Source organism: Geotrypetes seraphini, chromosome 7 (genome assembly GCF_902459505.1).
Source record: "Geotrypetes seraphini chromosome 7, aGeoSer1.1, whole genome shotgun sequence".
Lineage (NCBI taxonomy): Eukaryota > Metazoa > Chordata > Amphibia > Gymnophiona > Dermophiidae > Geotrypetes > Geotrypetes seraphini.
The window spans coordinates 69835757-69847533 of record NC_047090.1 but is presented as its reverse complement, the minus strand read 5'-3'; the positions used below and the strand labels follow the sequence as shown (position 1 = coordinate 69847533).

The window sequence follows — 11777 nt, the reverse complement described above, 5'->3', positions numbered from 1 at the left end:
AGGTGAACTCTAAAATAGAGTGAATAGAGTGGCCTAAGTGAAAAGTTTGCAAACGGAAGGCTTAAAGTACACTTTAGGTGTCTCAAGTCCCATTGGTCTCACCCCATCATTAATGATTTGAAATGGGGGCTGTATGCCACTGTGAGTATATGGCAGAGGATGCTAACAACATAAACAATTGAAAATTGTGATTGCAAACTTTATTTTATTTTATTTTTTTAGTTCAATAATTTTTATTGGAATTTAAGGAAAAATCAAACATACATCATACATCTAACAAAATATAATATGTATGTATGTAACAAAACCAAAAACAAACAGAACTAGAAAAACAGCAAATTAACAATTACTAATGATCATTGATACTATCATAAATACAACAAAAAGGACAGTATGGATGTGCATCTTATTCAGGCAAGTCATAGGGGTCCTTTTATCAAGCTGCGCTAGCGGGGTTAGCGCGTCGGACATTTCATCACGCACTAACCCCCGTGGCCAGCTAAAAAATTAACGCCTGCTTCATGCAGGCGTTAGCGGCTAGCGCGGCAGGCGGTTTAACGTGCATTAAACCCCTACCGCAGCTTGATAAAAGGACCTCATAGTCAATCATTTGGTTTATCAGGCGCATGACTATAGGATATCAGTGGCTCCCATATTGTAGTAAATTCATGTAAAGCATTTGATCTTTCTACAGTGACGCGCTCATATTTGGCAGTTAAACAAACAACATTCCACCAGATTATATACTCCACAATTGATGTGTCTTTCCAATATTGCAATATAATTTTAATAGCCAAATTGAGCAAAATTCTTAATAATTTTATTTTTTTTTTTAAATAAATTTTTATTAGAAATGTAGCCAATACGAGAACATTTAAACAGTGTGAGTACAGCATCAATAACCATGAACAAATACAAAACTCAATATCGCGGAAAGGACAAGCACCCGCAGCCCTCAACATGATAAAAATGCCTAAAGAGTCTTAAACTTCCACACCATCTATGGTGCGTAAAGAATTGAGGCGGGGCCCTGTCAGATCAACAGTGTTCCCCTGTCCCCAGTAGTGCCCAGAAGGGTGTGGAACAATAAGGCTAGGCTAAGAATCATCCACTTCCCCATAAAATAATCAAAAAGCTGCAATAACATTTTAGGAAATTTTTCTTCCCCATTCATGCTAACATTCATACTAGGATTGCAAACTTTAACTTCTTTATTTTAATAAAAGTTTCAAGTTTCAAGTTTATTAGGATTTGATATACCGCTTATCAAGGTTATCTAAGCGGTTTTTACAATCAGGTACTCAAAACACTGTATACTTTTGTGGAGAGGGGGATGGGTCACCAGGGGAGACATCAAGGACAAGGACAGACATCATGAAGTAGAGGTGGAGAAATTAGGGGACATAAGAGGAGTGCATGTGGACAATGCCAGCACTTTCTAGGGCAAATGTCAGGTTCACTAGGGTACTTGCCAAACGCCTTAGATAGCATTCCATCAGCACACAGCACTTATCTATTTTCCTAGTCTAAGGTGCTGGGCCTCATACTGCTGGGTCATCTTCTGCACCAGTGCCACTAATGTCCCATTTTCTGAAGCACCTGAAGTCACAGATTGAGCTGCACCCCTAGATATCACAGAGGATGGTTCATTGGCTGCATGAGGGGCAAGAGATGGGGCTTCATGAGACCCTGGACTATCACTATCTGAAATGATGAACACCTCCTGATCCTCACCCTCCTTTTCCAAGGAGTGGCACAGTGGGAAAGTCAGGAATGGGTGAATGGGATGGTGGGGGGGGGGGGAGTTGGAGGGAGTGGTGCAGGATGGTTGGAAGGGAAGGGGTGGCTGACTTGCAGATGCAGCAGTACGTATCTTCTGCCTCCTCCTCCTCATGGTATTCTTCCTCTGGCCTCTTTTCCACCTCCCTGGGTTGAGAGGGCTGGAGCCAGGCCTGAGCCTTCTTCTCCAGAGTGTCCTACAGCTTAGAGTTTAGCTGTGGGAAAAGAACCAGAATGGCAGCTGTTAGATGCTTAGACATGGTGGGGAATGTAATCAAAACAGTATCATTGTCTCACTGTTTTAGGATAGTTGTTCAGGTGGCTGAAGTCTGACAGAGAGTTCTTTAGGCTCCCTCTATATCCTGGATACAAGGGGGGAGCCTAAGGATGTCCCTGATTGGCTCCCTCTGTATCCCGGCTACATGGGCTCCTCCCCCCACCGAGCGATTGAATTGATTGCATTTGCATGCAAACTTGATAGTGCTTCGATTGCTGTTGGAGAATCGGCCAACAGCGATCGAGTTGCTATCTGTAGTTCATCTAGCCCAATGTTCTCTCCCTTTCCTGTTATCCTCTTTTCAGTTTCCTCCTTTCCCTCTTTCTCTTTCCCTCCCTACAACACCTTTTTACCTTTGTGGGTTGTTGTTTTTTCCTGGCTCCAGGGCACACTGTGTCTGTGTCTCAGATCTTCAATCATTCAGCAGAAGTTTATCTCCCTGCTGCTCCCTCATTTCCAACACTACCTCTTTTTATTTGGTGAATAGTGCCTGGTGTTCTCATTGCTCATGATTGATCATTTACACTAATTGTGCTCTTCAGTCAGGTGGTTGTAGAGAATGACACAGGGACAGGTGGTTGTAGAGAATGACACAGGGACAGATACCCAAGGACAATCGCCGGGCAGAGATGGGGACAGGACCCATGGGGTGGGGACAGGGACAGAGTCTGTGGGGTGGGTGGGAATATTTGTTTGTTTATATTCCGCCTTTATCAAGGTGGATCACAAAATAACATAACAATAAAATTACATACAAACATCTAAAAAAAATAAAAATTTTACAGTACAAAAACCAAGATACATCACATCCACAGAGCTAAATTATTACATACTCATTTCCAACTAAACAGCAATACATCAGCCATAGCCAAGGGGAAGGGCATGAGGCGTCTCAGCCAATCAGGGCCTAAGGCCCAGAATTGTCAATGCGGCCATGGAGCAGAAGGTACTGAGCAACCCTCCTTCTCCCAACTAAAGGTACGGAGGAGGGGGTGTTGGGAAGCATCCATCCTGCCACTTTGCGTGGGGTGTTGAGGAGTAGGTATCCCTCCTGCTGTTTTGCCGTGGGGTGGGCCATTTTAGGTTTGGGTGGGGGAACGTGTCTATTGAGGGTCTTTGGGGAGGACCGTCGGCAGCGGTGGGGGACTTTTTTCATTTTTTTAATGGGACAGATATTTTGCATGTGAAATACACACAAAATATCTGTGCCATTGGAAAAAAAAGAAAAAAAACCAAACAACCCCAGGCATACCTGTCGATAACACAGGTCTAGAGCAATCAGGTTTTATGATCGGTAAAACCCGATGCTAAATAGCCAAGCAATGCTAGTGCATCAATCGCTTGGCTGTTTTGCATGGGATTTTACTAATTTGCATGGGTTGGATTGGAAAATGGGCAATCACACGCAATGGGCCATTTAGTGCATCGGGTCGGTTATCAGCAATCGTCGCTAAAGCTGTGAAAACAGGTATAGCAATGATCGCTGACTTTGGTGCATCCCCAAGATTGTTAGGTGGGTGTCAGGAGAGGGAGGTAAGGAGCCCAAGGGATTTTTAGAAAAGGGGAGATAGTATATGATGGAAGGTGGCACAAGGGCGAGAGGAGGAACGGTGAAAAAGGGTGACGAGACTAGGGACTATGGATACGAGAAACTGCAATGGAGAAAGAAGCCTATATGCCTACAGCTTGAAACACCCCAACATCTTCAACAAATACAACCCCCGACACACACTTCCCCCTAAATACAAACACCCTAATACACAAATACATACAATCATCCCACTGACACATCCTTATGGATGCTAAACTCTTAGATAAATATACATTCCTTACTACCGACACACACATATACCCTATTAATAACTACTAATATTCCATAACCACTATCTTCACACATATGGTAATCTGTCTTACTGAGATCCACTTTACTATCGCTGTTTCAACAGAATCTCCCACACGGACATGCCTGAGTCTGCAAATGGAAAAAAGAGGAAATGTGCCATTGTGTAACACTGTAAGTATGCACTTTCAACATGTCTTACATCATACTTATAGAGGCATATGTTACCCTGCTGTAAAAGCCTAAAACCCTGGATAACGGCATTAGATACACTGACAATCTAAGCAATATAAAGCGACACTTTTAGTGACTGAAGTCACATCCCTTTCCTCCTCCAGTGTTACAGTCACATTTTCCTTGTTCCCACACCCCCTTAAAACAGAATCTTCATTCATGGTTATTTCCCCACACTACTTCTCTCCAGAAGTAGTGTGGGGAAGCTGCAGAGCTCGGGATTTGGCAGCAGTAGCAGGTTGTAAATGAGCAAATGTTTCTGGTTGATGACCTAGCAGTTAGAGCAGTGGGCTGAGAACCAGGGAACTTGATTAGGTTTTCTTTACCATTTCCTGAGGTATAAACCAGAGGAGAAAAAAGGATGGACTACGTCTACCCCCAAAAATTAGATTTACAGGCGATGTGTCTGAGGTATACATCTAGGAAACCTTAAGCAACAACAATGAAATTTAACTTTATTTGGTGCCTCTGAAAAGAAATAGATAACATATTTGGAGAGTTTTCATGGGTATTTTCACAAGTATAGTTATCTGCATAAGTTACCATCAGGGCTGGAACTAGGTATTTTGGCACCTGGGACAGCAGAATGAAATGCAATCTCAAATGTGAGAGCTAGGCTGGATCAAAGTTAACAAGAGGCAGGATAAGGAGGGAGCATTTGATTTCTTCTCCCTGCCCCTCTGTGTATATGATTGTACTTCAGCCCACTTGTCCCAGTGGATTCACAGCAAGCTCCCCCCTTCCCCTCTCTTTCTTTCTCTTTTAACAATGAGTGCTAACAGCACTTACAGGGAGCCAGGGTGGCAGAGTTAAAGTAGGACACTTGTTTCCCTTAGTGCCAATTGTGAAACTAAACTAAACTAAAACTTAGCTTTGTATACCTGGTCTTCAACCAAAGTGGAGCTCGACTCGGTTAACAGAAACTTAAAAAAAAATACAAAGAAAATAACAGGCAGAAAACATTAATATGGTTAATTTCCAAAGTGATTAGCAAATAAAATAGTTTTTAATGATTTACGTAAAAGTTGAAAAGGACCAGGACCCCTTAGGATAAGTGGAAGCTCGTTCCATAGTTGAGATAATTTGAAATTAGTATAATGGGTACGCCTCATGTCAAAATGATTGACAACTGTCAAGATAAGGATCCGACCAATCAGCCCACACTCTACCCATACCACACCCACTCTGCCCAAAACGATCCTTATCTTGACAGCTGTAAATCATTTTGACATGAGGTGTACCCATTATACTACTTTTGAAGACCAAGGATCGACTGAAATTCTTGATTCCTTTAATTCCTTTTGCTGAAGGAAGGGAAAGTTTGAAAGAGTTTGAAAGAGTGGTACCCTGGAAGGAGAAGTTAAGAACAGTTTTCCAGTGGACTATCCCCATAGAAAACTGAAGTAATTTACTCTGAAAATGCACCTAAAACACATTTCACAAGTTTTATTAACACAAACTTTTGAGATCCAGTACAAAAGAGCATTACAGTGATACCTTGGATTACGAGCATAATCCGTTCCATAGTAACATAGTAACATAGTAGATGACGGCAGATAAAGATCCGAATGGTCCATCCAGTCTGCCCAACCTGATTCAATTTATATTTTTAATTTTTTCTTCTTAGCTATTTCTGGGCAAGAATCCAAAGCTTTACCCTGTACTGTGCTTGGGTTCCAACTGCCGAAATCTCTGTTAAGACTTACTCCAGCCCATCTACACCCTCCCAGCCTCAAGAAGCCCTCCCCAACCCATCCTCCACCAAACGGCCATATACAGACACAGACCGTGCAAGTCTGCCCAGTACTGGCCTTAGTTCAATATTTAATATTATTTTCTGATTCTAAATCCTCTGTGTTCATCCCACGCTTCTTTGAACTCAGTCACAGTTTTACTCTCCACCACCTCTCTCGGGAGCGCATTCCAGGCATCCACTACCCTCTCCGTAAAGTAGAATTTCCTAATATTGCCCCTGAATCTACCATCCCTCAACCTCAAATTATGTCCTCTGGTTTTACCATTTTCCTTTCTCTGGAAAAGATTTTGTTTTACCTTAATACCCTTCAAGTATTTGAAAGTCTGAATCATATCTCCCCTGTCTCTCCTTTCCTCTAGGGTATACATATTCAGGGCTTCCAGTCTCCATGCTCGTAATCCAAAATGCTCGTTTATCAAAGCGAGTTTTCCCATAGGAAATAATGGAAACTCGCTTTGATACGTTCCCTTCCCCCATCCCCCCCACAAGAACCGGCATTGCTCCCCCCAAAGGCCCCCCTGTGATCCGGCACCCTCCCCCCCGTAATCCGGCACCCCCCCCCAGCGATCCGGCAGCCCCCGCCGCAATTCGGCACCCACCTGCTGTGATTGGACACACACCCCCCGCCTGCCGTGATTGGGCACCCCCCCTGCCGCTTCTTACTGTCATCCGGGCACCGGCATGTCCTGTGCATTGGTGCCGGTGCCAGAAGATCGGCCTCCTCTTCTTGCACAAAACATAGAGTATAGAGCACAAGCACTTTAAAAAACTAAGGTCTGATGATGAATAAAAGCCAGAGAGAAACAAGCCTTCAAATAATTTGGCTGGTGGTTGGCTAGAACTGAAGACCATAGAGGTACTTAGAAATGCATTATCTGAAAAAAAGATTGCTTAGAAATTAGGCACTTTGAAGTTTACTATATGCCGTTGTGGATTGATGGTGTATATTACATAGACCAGTGTTTTTCAACCGCTGTTCCGCGGCACACTAGTGTGCCGCGAGATGTTGCCTGGTGTGCCGTACGGTCAGGGCCGCCATCAGAGCAGTACCACAAGTCTAGGGAGAGGGGCGGTCCGCCCCACGTGGACAGGAGAGAGCTGGACGGGGGACCCGCGGAGTTCAATACATCTCGAGCCGCGAGGCTCGTCTTCTGTTTCTGCCTGCCCTGCAGCTAACATATAGCCGATCGCAAGCGTTCCCCGATGTCAGCGCTGACGTCGGAGGGAGGGCTTAAGCAAAGCCTGCCCTCCGACGTCAGCGCTGACGTCGGAGAATACTTCCGTTTGGCTATTTGTGCGTGGCAGGGCAGGCAGGAAGCAGAAGACAAGCCTCGCGGCTTGAGCTTCGTTTTGCTGAGAAAGTTGCAAAGATGGGCTGGGAGGCAAACACGGAACACAAAAGGGGGGAGGGAGTGCGTTTTGGACACAAGGCATGAACTTGGGAGAGAGGAAGGGAGGGAAAGAGATGCTGAGGTGGGGGAGGGAATGGGTTTTTGGACACAGAAGGCATGGACTTGGGAGAGAGGAAGGGAGGGAAAGAGATGCTGAGGTGGGGGAGGGAATGCGTTTTTGGACACAGAAGAAATGGACTTGGGAGAGAGGAAGGGAGGGAAAGAGATGCTGAGGTGGGGGAGGGAATGCCTTTTTGGACACAGAAGAAATGGACTTGGGAGAGAGGAAGGGAGGGAAAGAGATGCTGAGGTGGGGGAGGGAATGCCTTTTTGGACACAGAAGAAATGGACTTGGGAGAGAGGAAGGGAGGGAAAGAGATGCTGAGGTGGGGGAGGGAATGCCTTTTTGGACACAGAAGAAATGGACTTGGGAGAGAGGAAGGGAGGGAAAGAGATGCTGAGGTAGGGGAGGGAATGAGTGTTTGGACACAGAAGGCATGGACTTTGGAGAGAGGAAGGGAGGGAAAGAGATGGTTGTGTACACGGGGAAAAGAAGAAAGGAGAATTTTTGGTCATAGGGAGGGAGTGAGGTACAGATAGTGGCATACCAGGGGGGGGGGGGCGGTGTGCCCCACCCCGGGTTTACGTCCCAAGGGGGTGCACAGCTGGCCACCCTCCAGTGTTGTCTCTAGGCCGGCAAACTGCGGCTCTTTAGCCACTTGAGTGCCACCGCCGCCAACACTTTCTTTGTGTTTATTTGATTCCTATTCAAGAGAATTACTTTATATATAGTCAATATAGGCACAGAGTTAAATTTTTTAACATTTTCTAATGGTGGTGTGCCTCGTGATTTTTTTTCATGAAACAAGTGTGCCTTTGCCCAAAAAAGGTTGAAAAACACTGACATAGACAACGTCATAAACAGCATTGGGCTATTTTAATATATCAGTTAAGACGTAATGGGGCCATAAGATGACTTTCCAATATCAGCCAATCTGGCAAATTCTCCATGAGTTCAGGAAGGATCCAATACATACCCTGATGCAAAATGAATGCTTGAAGATATTTGTAAAAATTTGGAAAATTTACCCCACCCGCTGATTGTGATTTTTGCAAAGATACTAAGGCAATTCTAGAAGTTTTACCAAGCCAAAGGAATTTTATAAGAATCTCATTCAGTTGTTTCTAAAAGAACCCTTGGAAATAAACTGGCAACATACTCATTTGGTAGCAAACTACAGGCGAAATCATCATTTATACTCTCTCCCACCAAGAAAGATGTAATGGGTTCCAATGCTCACACATTTCTTTGACTTTCAACAATAAAGATTTTTCATTTACTGTCACTGTGTCATTTACAAATCGTCTGAGTTTCCCTTATTTCCTATGGGGAAATTCGCTTTGATATACAAATGTTTTGGATTACAAGCATGTTTTCAGAATGAATTATGCTCGTAAACCAAGGTTTTACTGTATTAGTGAACATAGGCTTTTTACAACAGAATGCGATACACTAAAAAGATAAATTATGAGATAAGTAATCTACAACAGTTGATTGAGAAAAAAATTAGCATATCAGTTGTAATCAATACCTTGGTGGAAGGGACTGGCAAGTGCGATGATGGTCCTGTACTAGCCTATGCTTGTTTTTAATTGAGCACGCATGCTGGTGGTCTGAACACTGCACTTTATAAATTATTATTATATACTGGTATTGATTATAATTGATGTTTATGTGACACATTGGTAATAATAACTATATCCTAATCATGATTCTCAGTGAACCATGTCTCTGTGATTGCCACTAAATCCAACTCAGCCTCTTCCATCACAACTTCTGGATCCAGAATCTTGTTTCTTATACTTTGAGCATTAGTATATATTGCTTTCCAGACATTGCCCCCTTTTCCCATTTGTGTAGAGGTATTTTAGTGATTCACTCATCTGAGGACTTATACCCATCTGGGGGCTCTAATCATCCTGCCCCGCAAAAAAGCTGAGCTAAGTGTATGTGTGGGTGTGTGCATGGGTGTGTTGGGGGGGTTTGGAAGGGATCAGAATGTAACTGTGGATTCTTTCTGAACATTTGGAAGTTGGGGGAATGTCCACTTATGGGATGCACATGACTAACAGAATCCATGAGCATTTCAGGAAGACAGTTGACCTACTGTCTCTGGTATAAAAGACTGTAGGATTTGTGAAGGATATGATTAAAGCACATACACTGAGTATTCCCTTTGTAGACGGTAAGGCTTTGTCTTACTTTTCCTTATACCATACATTTGGCATACCGGTAACTCAGAGTTTCTCCCTTGATCTGAATGAATAGTACATGGAGCTTCAAAAGGCACTATCCTAAGTTTTAAAATGACTTTTATTGTGCTTGTTGCTGTTTAATCCTGGTTAGGGACAGCAACAGTATATTTAGCAAACAAATCAGCCATGACCAGGATGTTTTCATACCTGGTAGACTCTGGTTTCTTTCCTGTAAAATCTATAGCCAATGCTTCAAAGGGAAATGAAGTATGAAAACACTTCAGTGATGCACTCTCTTCACAACGTACGTCTTTGGATAGCATAGCAAACACCTGGTATATGTCTGGATCCAGTTATGATGAAAGAAAAATCCCCCACACAAATATTGGAGGAATCAAACATAATATGAAAGGTTTTTAAACGCTCATAATTAGTGAGAGGAAAAACAGCATCACTGTTGTAAAAAAAAAAAAAAACCTCTCATAAGTTTTATCCATTGCACTAAACCATTATAAATCATCCAAAACAGTTTTGGAATTGTAAAACTTCAAAAAGGAAAAATACTGAGTTATAGTGAGGGCATCCAAGGTGCACAAAATTTTCAATTAGAAAAAAAAATGCTTAACAGAGCAACACTTATTAGGACTGTTGATTTGAATACAAAGGGCCTCGTTTACAAAGGTGTGCTAACGGCCCCGAAGCGCATAGAGATTTAAAGGGCTTCGGGGCTGTTGCCGTGCGGCAGCCGCTAGCGAGGCTTTGTATAAGAGGCAGAAAATTTTAAATATTTCAAAGTGGGAAGAATCAGGTCCCTGACACGGACCATGTTTCAAAAAACTACTTTAGGGAGACTATCCACACCAAAATGTCCAATTCAAGCACTTGTGAGCCCTGAGAAGAATGAAGATTTCTTTGACAAGTCCAGTTAATAACAGTAGCTCTGAATAGAGAATATGAATGATGGGCAATGCAGAAAAAAGTTTACAAGGCAATTCTTTATGATATGCTTTATATGAGGTGCCAATATGTACGCCAAGTTTATAGGATAGCTGTACTTTCTTTTTTTTTTTAATAATTCTTTATTCATTTTCAGACTTACAATAAGTGTGACAAATGTCCAAACAAATTGACAATAAATACATTACTTAATAATCATCAATGGTACAAATCATATGTTCTTATCACCCACCCTTCCCATCATTTCCTATCATATCAAATACCTTGTACAATATGTAATAGTAAAATTACCCCCCCTTCCCCCTCATTATTGAACTTGTAAATTTAAGGGAAACAATGTCATCTAATCAGTACAATACTTTGTTAATGGCTCCCACACATCTTGAAATTTCCTGAGACATCCCCACTGTATTGCAATAAATCTCTCCATTTTATAAACATGACATAAGGAATTCCACCAGAAATTATAATTTAATCTACTCCAGTTTTTCTAATTATACATAATTTGTTGAATGGCAACCCCAGTCATTATAAGTAATAATTTGATATTATTTGAAGAAATCTGACTTTTTGCTCTAACTGCCATACCAAACAGCACAGTATCATATGATAATGCCAATGAGTTATCTAATAAACAATTAATTTGGTCCCAAATTGATTTCCAGAAATTCATAATAAGTGGACAAAAGAATAATAAATGATCTAATGTCCCTGCTTCAAGATGACAGTGCCAACATTTATTAGACTTAGAGCTATACAATTTTTGTAACTGAACAGGGGTCCATAACGTTCTATGTAACAGAAAGAACCAAGTTTGTCTCATAGATGCTGACACTGTACATCTCATCCTTCAAGACCAATTTCGTGGCCATTGAGATGCAGTAATTTGATGCTTAATCTCAATGCTCCAAATGTCTCTTAGACCAGTGTTTAATTTCTTTTTAATAAGTCCATTTAATAATTTATACCACTGGGCGGGCTGGTGACCCAAAAAGTCTGCCTGAAAACATAAGAACTCCATACTTTATTGATTATTAAGGTTTTCCCAGTCAGGGAACCCCACCTGAATGGCATGCTTCAGTTGCAACCATCAAAATCTTTCTGATCTATTAAGTCCAAATTTATGTTGCAACTGTGAAAATTCAAGCATTTTACCATTAGAAATAACATCATCTAATATATGTATTCCTGCTATCATCCAATGCTTCCAGATGAGCCTTTCTCCGCCAATTTGAATCTTGGAGTTCACCCATATAGATTGATTTGTAAATTTAGAAATTGGAATAG

The 11777-nt window shown here is 42.1% G+C and overlaps 1 long non-coding RNA gene across 4 annotated transcripts in view; it reads right to left on the bottom strand.

Annotated features, from left to right (window-relative positions):
- Positions 1-221: 221 nt before the first annotated feature.
- Positions 222-11777, bottom strand: part of LOC117363528 — a 124755-nt gene continuing 113199 nt past the window's right edge. For 3 of the 4 annotated variants that reach the window (XR_004540085.1, XR_004540084.1, XR_004540083.1), the window contains exon 4: positions 222-4028. This is a non-coding gene — a long non-coding RNA (uncharacterized LOC117363528). The remainder of the gene's footprint in view (positions 4029-11777) is intronic. The other variant, XR_004540086.1, reaches the window with a different exon arrangement.